The 11,253-nt window shown below is 31.8% G+C and overlaps 1 long non-coding RNA gene across 1 annotated transcript; it reads right to left on the reverse strand.

Annotated features, from left to right (window-relative positions):
• Nucleotides 1-2,035: 2,035 nt before the first annotated feature.
• On the reverse strand, nt 2,036-3,803 carry LOC139843794 (uncharacterized). The gene is made up of 3 exons (XR_011757706.1): nt 3,317-3,803; nt 2,951-3,022; nt 2,036-2,774 (listed from the first exon to the last, which is right to left on the reverse strand). It is a non-coding gene; the product is annotated as an uncharacterized lncRNA (long non-coding RNA).
• Between the last annotated feature and the right edge of the window lie 7,450 nt (nt 3,804-11,253).

The raw sequence follows: 11,253 nt of genomic DNA on the forward strand, positions 1-11,253 counted from the left end.
TATTACTACTTGCTACACGTACAACTCGCCGCGAGACCCAGATTGAATTTCTAGAAAGGAACCTAACGACGTTACCTGAACCCGAACATTTTGAAGAAATTTCGGGACATTTCGGCATTGGTGCATGACCTACGGAACCTACGCACCCACACCGAGACACCGTGAGATTAATTATGTAGATTTTGTTTTGAGATAGCATAGATAAAGCACCGTTGGATGCAATTGAGTAGAACTGGAAGTGATCACGTTACATTGACCATATGGAGTGATATTGGAATGAACGTACGATTTAGTACAATATAATGACGCCAGGCCAGCTTAATTATATTGAAGTGAATTATGCAGAAGTCCCAATGTTACTATATAAGGAATATGAAGTGATTCAGAGAAAATCTTGGTAGGAACCACTTGAGTATACGCATTATGGTCTATTAGAGGTAGGGAAAGAATAACCACGTAGCCCAAATACTGTACAAGAAGGGCCTTGATTGCAGAAATGATAATCCAAAAATTTGTTATGGATATAGACACTCTGTACACTTAAGGACAAAGTTCTTAAATAGGAAAAACTTTGGACTTACTTACTGTAGAGCAATCGTTATCTCAGCTATGGAGACTCGCATGGATCCTGATTTTTAGTTGGGGTACGTTTCGTCACGACGTTTTATTGTCTCGGAGTTGTTTAATACTAGAGCGATAGAAACCTTATATCTAAGAACCTTAGTGTTATGACTAATAAGCCATTAACAACCATGAGAGTTAAGTATTCTATAGGACAAGCTAATGGTAAGCTGTCAGAGATAGAGGAATAATTTAAGGTAGTACCTTAAAATTAAAAGGTGGGTCATTTGGAGATGACCTCATGTCAACAAAACTTGGAAGTTTAAAGTAGTAGTGGAAAGGATTAGTTACCTACGCACAAGCGGATGTTATTTGAGGAGAATGATAGAATTTTTCACGGTAGTATAATAAAATTTTGTTGGAATGAACCTTAATATTAACCTAATACTCATCAAGTTATGAAGCTCTGATGAAATAGTTTGAATGGACTGGCTTTCAAGGATGAAAGCGAAAGTTATTTATAGTGAGAAGGTCATTCGTGTACCTCGCGAGAATGGTGAGCCGTTAATAGTTTATGGGGAGAGAAGTAGCCCGAAGCTGAACCTTATTAGTTGCATGACAACAACCCGAAATCCCACAATGAAAATGGGAAGGAATAACAATGGATTTTATCACGAAGCTACCGAAAACGGTAGGCGGTTAGGACACTATCTGGGTTATCATTGACCATCTCACCAAATCTGCTCACTTTCTAGCCATGAAAGAAACCGATACAATGGATAAACTTACACGACGATACATAAAGGAAATTGTATCCCGTCACTCCGGCGATTCAAATTCTATCTTAAGGACTAGCCAGGAATCTTATTTGATACTCATTCTTACGCGACTCTGAATCCTAACTTATTCCGAGAGATTTCTTATTTGATGATAATCACACCATCATCCTTCTTACTTCGATATTAGTCATACCAGTTCAAAATTTTCCAAAATCAATGGGTGGTAAATTCTCTTCCTCATACTCTCACATCCGTATCACTTATAAGCAACAACTTCACACTTAAGCATTTTTGATCAAAGGACTTATGCCCTACTAATAGTCATCAACCACATTTAAATTCAATAGTTTTTATTACCCCAAATATCACCCGAAATCTTTCAAAAATCTTTTACTCAATCCTCATCAATCTTTTTCCAACTTGTAACCTCCGAAATATGAAACTTTTGTTTGCCAAAAAAAAAAATTTCACAATAACAAACGATCACATTAAACTATTTACGGGGAGACAATACGAATACATACTACAATTAGCTAAAAACATCTAAAATGAGGTTTCAAATTAAAGGAACTACACAACAACAGAAACACCCAAAAAAGATTAACATCACCTAATCATACAAAGATACCTGGAACTATTATGTTCTTAGTTTTTTTTTTTTTTTTTTTGAAAAAAAAAATACAATTGTCATTTGTCATTTGTCATTATCATAATGTCATACTGGAATTACGTACTTCGGATATCAATTAGGAAGTCTGTTACATTAGGGTTGCCTCTGAATTAGATAGTTTAAAAAAAGATTTATAACATATGTAAGTTAATAAGATGTAACGGTCATAGGCTCATGTGAGTGGGTAATATGAAGAAAGAGAATACGAACACCCGTGGCTGCAAGTTGTAGGTTGCCTCGCCAACATGGGAGACAACATTTTCTCATTTCTCGACAGAATCGCTATGAATTCATCATCATAGCCTGTTATATTAAACCTCTTTTTTTATGAAGTGTATCATTTTTTACTTGAAAGTGTTAGCATCAGCAGCCGTAGGCGTCAATACAAATGTAGGCCATGACTTCTAAAAACCACTTAAAAAAACAACGTTTTGAAAATCATCATGGCTCTATAAATGGCTCAGACATATGCATAAACATAGCAACAGAAAAAGAAATCGCCATGGCTGCAATCCGAAAGTTGCCAAGCCAATGAACAAAAACATTTATTCAGGTCGCTAAGTCCATGTCCAATATGTTTATCATCACAGCCTAGTTTCTAAAACCACAAAAAAACAGAGAAGTCAACAGCATCATACATATTGCGTAATGTAAGGTAGCAGACTAACCGTAATAAATAGTTGAATGGTGACAACTTACAAAAATACCCTTTTTGAATAAAAAACTGAACTTCGTTGCAACTCATATTGCCGTGCCAAGATATCCTGCATAGAAGTCAAAGAAAAAAAGAATGAGCGTAGTAAACTATTTTGAAGATTGTGTTCATGGTAGACGCGCACAAATACAAACGAAGCTTCTAAGTATCGTTCCTATTTTTTTCGTGTGCATTAAACTAATATATGCATCGACTGATGTGCTATGTTTTTTCTTATACTTGAACCTGGTGAGTTATTAATGCCATTATCCCCTTGTAAAGCACCCTATCATTTATATAACCAAGCATACATACCACCTGGAAATGTAACAATTTAGTCATCAAATCAAAGTTAACATTAAAAATAAAATACAATTATATTCTCTAGCACAAATCACCTCCATAAACCCAAAAAAGAATCACAGTATACATATGTATAGCCAATTGAATATAAAAGTAGAAACCTAATCACGTGGTCACATAATCATAACCTTACATATTGGGTGACTAAACTATAAAACAAAACCCTAATAATTGGATCAATTGAAAACTTCGTAAGTAGAGATACATGTATATGATAACATGTTGTTCAAAAGAGTAAATAAATCAAACCTTTTTTATACCAGATCGTTCGACCCAATCTGAATCAAGAGAAAACGAATTTCGGGTCCGACAATCGAACACACAAATTGAATCAATATTTGCCACGAGCTTGGTTGTTCGACCCAATCTGGTTCCGGAGATAACGAATTTTGAGTGAACGATTTGAAGAAGAAATAATTTTTTGAGATTTATGAAACCCTAAATATGAGATATATATGCGTTTGTTTTGGAGGTGAAGAATAGGAGATATTATTTATATTTACAGTGTAAATTGATATGAACTGATTTTTCCTTGATTGATATTAAATGAAATCGATAAATTGATTTTCGAGATACAGTTGGAAAGAGTCCGAGAGGGAGAAGATAGAAGATAAGATGGACAAAGAAAGAGTATGAAAAGAGTGATAGAGGGATGGGAGAGCACGTCTTCTGTCACCAGTGATGGACGAAGATGACGATAGAGATGGCCTCTTTTCCATTTATCGACAAACGTGAAACACAAAAAGAAAAAAAGAAAAAAAGAAAAAAAAAAAAAAAGGAAAAATACTCCAACAGCGTGAACAATAATTTTATATGAGAGGAGCTGACACGTGGACTAATCAGATTGCGAGAATTACTTTATATCAATATTATAGTAATGCCACTTGCAATCGTTTAGCTCTTTCACTAATATTTTCAGCGTCACATCACCACAAACCCTTTAACATCTCTTTCACATTCCTTTCACTAAACACTCACTATCATACACTCCATTTCAAACTTTATCAATTTAAAATTATTATTTAAATATAATAAATAAATACAAATAATATTTTAAAAACAATTACATAAAAATTCATTAATCAAAGATAAAAAAAAAATTTTATCATCAAAATAAATTAAAACACATCATATCATATACTATAAAATTAAAATACAAATAAATAAATAAAAATATAAATAAATAAATTAATACTTCCACCCACTACTTTATCATCTTCTCCAAATAAAATTATAACAACTTCTCTTTCTTTAACCTCTCTATTCAACCCATTACCAAAACTCTATATTTCATCATCAAAAAAGCTCCAAAATCAGAAATCACAAGTGAAAAAAAAAACAAAACAAAATAAAATTAGGCTGGGCCCCACCAACTGAGCCGTTACCACCGTTGCAGGCTCCACCGGCGAAAGTGGTGGCGATTTGCTGGTGATGCGCGTGAGGTGGTGGCGATTGTTAACGGGGGTCTTTCACCCTCCATTGCATCTGGCCTAAGAGTCAAATTTTAGCTTAATAATATCTTTATTTATATCATGTTTACTTTCATTTAGAATAACCCCAACTACTACTTGTATTTTCATTACTAGTTATAACATCTTATTCATATTAATCTTAATAGACATACATAACTTGAATAAATAAAGAAAAAAACATAACTATAGTGTCACCCCAGTAATAACTTAAACCCAAGATATTATACTATAAGGGTAAATTGACTTATCACCCTTAGTTAATTAGTTTTACCTAAAACATTTGGGTTGCATCCAACAAATTTGAATAAAATGCCCATCTGACATACAACTATCAAGTTGCAGCATAATAGCAACAAACTATGCAAACACACTTTAAAAATTCTGTAACTTAAATGATTAGAGTAACATTCGAAATAAAAACATGTCAAAACCCAAGAAATCTGCAATTACCAGAAGAAAACGGAAATCAAACAATGACATGATTTGAATTATCAGGTCATTTGTTTTTTACTCTTTGCAAAAATATTCTGTATTTGTATTTTGAGCATGTTATGTACAGTTGGTATAAGCTGAACCACAATTGTCAATCAATTACACTTCACAACTGCCACAAAAGATGTTAACTTCTTCTATAGTTAGATGAAATACGCATTTCTACATTGAAAAATTCCAAGATATACTCACTGTAAGACAAAAAAAACGTTGACATTGATCGTACTTCACAACTACCACAAAAGATTAAAGTCATTTGATCACCATTGGGAAGTTATAATTAAGTAACATCTATGTAATTCTTTTTAGCAGCTTTCATAATTTGAATTAGATTTTTGTGTTTCAACGATGTTTAATTCAAATTATTACTATTACAGCTTAATTGCACTTCATCATCTCACTTTTCAAATAATGTGAAATAATCGATCCTCATATAATAGCCTCGATGCTACTTTTTTATAATAAAATTTCTTAAAGAATCCCACGAATTCGCGAGTCTTTGACTAGTATGATAAAATAGACAAAATAAACAAAAACCCATAATCTAATTTTAATTATTACTACATCTTAATATTTATTAGTTATATTAATTTATTGTATACAATGAATTAAAAAAAATATTAAAAGTACCTTTTTGCAGATTAAAGGTGAAGCAATAAATAAACACATTCTTCATCTTCCTCCGATGTAATTGTTGGAGCTATCGTCGGAGAATCCAATTACGTAGTACCACCAACCCTAGCTGGAAAATAGAACCGTATAAAATTGGAGGTTTTCAGTCATTTTAATTACGCATGAAACACTAATTTGTCTCCTACCTCTTCAATCGATTAGAATAAACATTATGAAACCATTCAAACCAAAGTAAACAACGAAAAATAAAAAGACGATGAAAAATTGTAGTGACCCGTCCTAATCCATCCGGACGAAGTCCATATCGATTATAAACGATTCACAACAATTGATTTCATCGCGAGGTACTTGACCTCTATATGATACATTTTACAAACATTGCATTCGTTTTTGAAAAGTCAATCTTTCATTACATCGAAAGTTGACGGCATGCATACCATTTCATAATATATCTAACTATAATTGACTTAACAATAATCTTGATAAATTCAACGACTCGAATGCAACGTCTTTTGAAATATGTCATGAATGACTCCAAATAATATCTTTAAAATGAGCAAATGCACAGCGAAAGATTTCTTTCATACCTGAGAATAAACATGCTTTAAAGTGTCAACCAAAAGGTTGGTGAGTTCATTAGTTTACATAAATAATCATTTTCATCATTTTAATAGACCACAAGATTTTCATTTCTCATAAATATACGTCCCATACATAGAGACAAAATAATCATTCATATGGATTGAACACCTGGTAACCGACATTCACAAGATGCATATAAGAATATCCCCATCATTCTGGGATCCTCCTTCGGACATGATATAAATTTCGAAGTACTAAAGCATCCGGTACTTTGGATGGGGCTTGTTGGGCCCAATAGATCTATCTTTAGGTTTCGCGTCAATTAGGGTGTATGTTCCCTAATTCTTAGATTACCGGACTTAATAAAAAGGGGCATATTCGATTTCGATAATTCAACCATATAATGTAGTTTCGATTACTTGTGTCCATTCCGTAAAACATTTATAAAAGCGCATGTATTCTCAGTCCCAAAAATATATATTGCAAAAGCATTTAAAAAGGGAGTAATGAAACTCACCATACTGTATTTTGTAGTAAAAATACATATGACGATATTGAATAACTGAACAATGCAGGGTTGACCTAGGATTCACGAACCTATATCATTTATATATATTAACACATATATTTCTAATTGAACAAATTTATTATATCTTAAACTATATATTACATATATTTTAATTTGTATGTATCTTTAAAAGTGACTAATATTTATATAGTTATATTAATATTTATATATGATTAATATTATATTAAAATACATCATTTGTTATATATGAATATTTATATAAAAATATGTTTATAATATGTAATATTATTATAAGTATAATTTTATATACATAATATTTATTTGTTGTAAAAATAATAATAATGATAATACTAGTAAAAAAATAATGATAATAATAATAATGATAATAATTTTTAATAATAATAATACTTAGGTTCATAATAATAATAATAATAATAATAATAATAATAATAATAATAATAATAATAATAATAATAATAATAATAATAATAACAAAAATAATAATGAAATAATAATAATAAGAGTATTAGTAATAACTACCTCAAAGGAGTAGTCCTAAAAAAAAATATGCCCAAGTTCGGGTTTGAACCCGCGACGTCCCGCTAACCCGATAACAACCCAAACCACTCCTTCGTTCAAGTTTTTCTGATTTACTTCACACGATTAATTAATTTAACCTATAAATGATGTCTTCTTCATAAATTGTAACTCAACAACAGTAGCAACATTTTTTTTTTTTTGAAGCTAGAAGACCCAAAAAATTTACTAGGATCGAATGGAAACAAGAGTCATAATAACATCATCATCATCGTACTTCTATATCACTATCATCATCAATATCATTTCTTAATCCTAATCTTTCTTCACTTTGCGTCTTAACATCATGATCACTCATAACCACATCGTTATCTAATCGCATATCTCATCATCAACCCATAATTATCTCATGATCATAACCACATTATCTTTACATCGTAATCATACATAAATTCGCTAATTACTATTATAATCAAATCGTATAATCATCACAATCATCAATCACGTCATCACCAATCATCGCCTAACTTGGGTTTCGCCTAATAAACAAAACACGTTCTTGGCCCAATAGCAAAATGTACACGGCCCAATTTATTACTACAAAGTTTCACGGGCCTTTTAATAAAAAAAAATGATCCATGATGGTCTAGTCTAGGATCTGTATAGATTATTTAGTTGAAATAAAAATAGGGATTGTTTGTGAGCTTTAGAATCTAAAATGCCGTCCCATGCTGTCCCCTTCCACCTTCTTTTTGCTAGTCGTGTACAGCAATATATCGACCATCTGTTTTTTTTTTTTTTAAACCGACAATCACATCCTTATCATATGTAACAGCAGTAACGATGATGTTGGGTGCTAGTTTTCGATTGCAAACAATAGTCTCCAGTTGGGTTTCTTGATGTCATGAAAACAGAAACATTAAGCTGCAGCAATAGTAACAGAAAAGAAAAAAAATACTTCGACAGGTGGGAGATTTCGAAACAGAGAAACAAGGGATATTAATGAGTAACACGTATAACAAAAGTGTGGCTAGTATTCCGGTGATGGGTGTTGAGGTGGTAACCACGATGAAGTGAGGGTGGTCGTGGTTCGTGTACCGTAGCAGCAAAATGGGTTGTAAAATGGGTGGTTGTTGTTGTTGTTGTAGGGTTTCAAAGATAGAAGGTGGCGATTAAAGATGGTTGTCGGGTGGTCATTCTTTGATGTCATGGTGGCGTACATGGTGGTCTAAGGGTGACCAATTGAAGATGGTGAAGTGGTTGATGGTTATCATGGTGGTGGTGCAAACGGTGGAGTGGTTGTTGAGTACACATTAGATACAAGAAAAGAATTGCAGAAAGAGGTGTTGGCGATGTTCACAATAATAGAGGGAGAGAGAGAGATGGATATGGTTTTCGGTGGTGGCTGAATGGTATTGAAGTGGTGACGTATTTGCATCTCGAAGTATGAGATGAAACTAGGAAACAAGTAGCTTACTTGTGTGTGTCGTGAGGACTGAGCCAGAAACAGTATCGTTGCAAGTTAGATGGTTTGTGGTTGATGATAGTTTGATCAAGTAGTTAATTTGATGATTTGTTAGAGATGAAATGGTGGTGATTGAATATATGTTTGGATTCACTCATGTATCATATATAAATGTATATATATATAACTCAAGTGGTTTGAGATGAGCCATAAAAGAATGAGTTAAAGTAGAACAAGTGGGTTGTGATGTTAGCCTATGCCTCGGTTATGGTTTTGAAGGTGATCACCGAAACAGATAACATGTGTATATTAGAAGATAAAATAATTGAGTTATTTGATATAAGTTGGTGAATTATATGCAGTGTATGTAATTATTTATATCTCCTATGTTGTTATCAACCAAACAAACACAGTCACATATATAATAAAATAATAACCCATAATTCACAATTGAAAAGTTAGAAAACAGTGACACAGTAATATGATAAACATTCTCATGACATATTGTTGGTTTAATACTGCCGACAGTTTTCCAGGGATGTTACATCGTGTCCATTGCTAAACAGTTACGGATAAATTTAATTCAGAAAAATCCCATATTTTAAAATTAAGTTCATTTATTTATTCCACTCATTAACTGTTTGAAACCTGATCAATAATGTTCGATAATTATTTATTTTCTGTTCCAATTTATATGTACAGAGTACTAATATTTAAACTTAAAAAGGTAAAAATATTTTTAACAAATCTAACATCTTCGTAATCGATTTGCAGTTCAACTTTTATTTTAGTCCTTCATGAACATGTAATATATCTATATTAAAACTAATGAAACATCAACCGAGTGTTACTGATGTTTACGAATTAGGCTTGAAATCATTCATTTTCAATATACACATTCTATATATATATATATATATATATATATATATATATATATATATATATATATATATATATATATATATATATATATATATATATATATATATATATATATCAAATCTTAATTAACAAGTTTAAGTAAATAAATATATTAATTATATTCTTTTAAACAACTAAATATAATATTATATATTTACAAGTAATATATATATATATATATATATATATATATATATATATATATATATATATATATATATATATATTTTTTCTTTTTATATATATTTAAATATATATGTAACTATTTGCAAATAGTTGCTCGTGAATCGTCGGGAATGGTCGAAGGTCGATTAAATTCATGTAACTGTTCTAAAGTTTTCGAGACTCAACATTACAGATTTTGCTTATCGTCTTGGAAACATATAAAGATTAAGTTTAAATTTGGTCAGAAATTCCCGGGTCGTCACAGTACCTACCCGTTAAAGAAATTTCGTCCTGAAATTTGAGTGGAGTTGTCATAGATAACAATAAGAATGTTTTTATGATGAATATTAGTTGATAAATAGAATTTTATCAATATTGATTAATATAGATAAAACGATTCGATTATATGAAACGTACGAGTGAAGCTGTCACAAAATATTGAGATAGATTTAATTTTTGATGTAGTCACGGTGAATTTCCGGAATTCAAGGAATTTAAAGAAAATCTTCGAAATCTAACAGATTTGATTCTTCGGCGAGTAAGGAAATCAGGATCTCTCTAAATAAATGCAGAGATCTGCCTTGATTTCTCTATCAGATATTTCACTATAAATTAACTTCTTCCGTTTTGTTACTTTTATCATTCCTATACCCAATTTCCAAATTCAAAACATTATGAAAATGCTTAATCAAGTTCTGATTCTTGTCCTTATTCTTACTATCGCAACAATCATTCTCCTTTTCCATCTTCCACCAGAGGAATCTGCTTACTTCTACTTTGCCTTTGGGGTTATAGTGCTTTTAATTCTCCGGTGTCTTTATGTTGCTATATGCATCGATATATACGGTTTGTAACTTCTGGGTTGTTGTTGGGTTTTATATCTTCCCTTATATTTCGATGTCTCTGCTTCTTTCTTTCTGTAATCATTGACATCCACAGTTAATACTCTCTCCAATTTACTGTGATTTATACTCCCATTGATAATTTGAAGCTTCATGCTTTCGTTTTCTCTTCCCGACTTTAAGTCAAGTGTAACAACCCAACCCGTAATTCTTACGATAAAGTTTTTTTTTTCATACAACACAATTACACGCCAAATAAATATGTAACCCATTTCACGAGTTCCATTTAAAACGCACAACAATTAATTGTTTACAAAAGGCACGAGGGCCACGAATAAAGTTTAGTACAAGGTTGACCCATTACAAAATGATAGTTTATAAACCAAACGACGTTCCGAGCATGGTTTGGGACTAAACTACCCAAAACTAGGCCAACTTCCAAAAGCTCCAACATAACAACAACAAGGGACGCCTAGTGCCCAACGACCCCATTGCCCTTGTCCGCGCCTGCATCTAAAAAGATAAACAACGAGAGGGTAAGCTAA

This window comes from Rutidosis leptorrhynchoides, chromosome 4 (genome assembly GCF_046630445.1).
Source record: "Rutidosis leptorrhynchoides isolate AG116_Rl617_1_P2 chromosome 4, CSIRO_AGI_Rlap_v1, whole genome shotgun sequence".
NCBI lineage: Eukaryota > Viridiplantae > Streptophyta > Magnoliopsida > Asterales > Asteraceae > Rutidosis > Rutidosis leptorrhynchoides.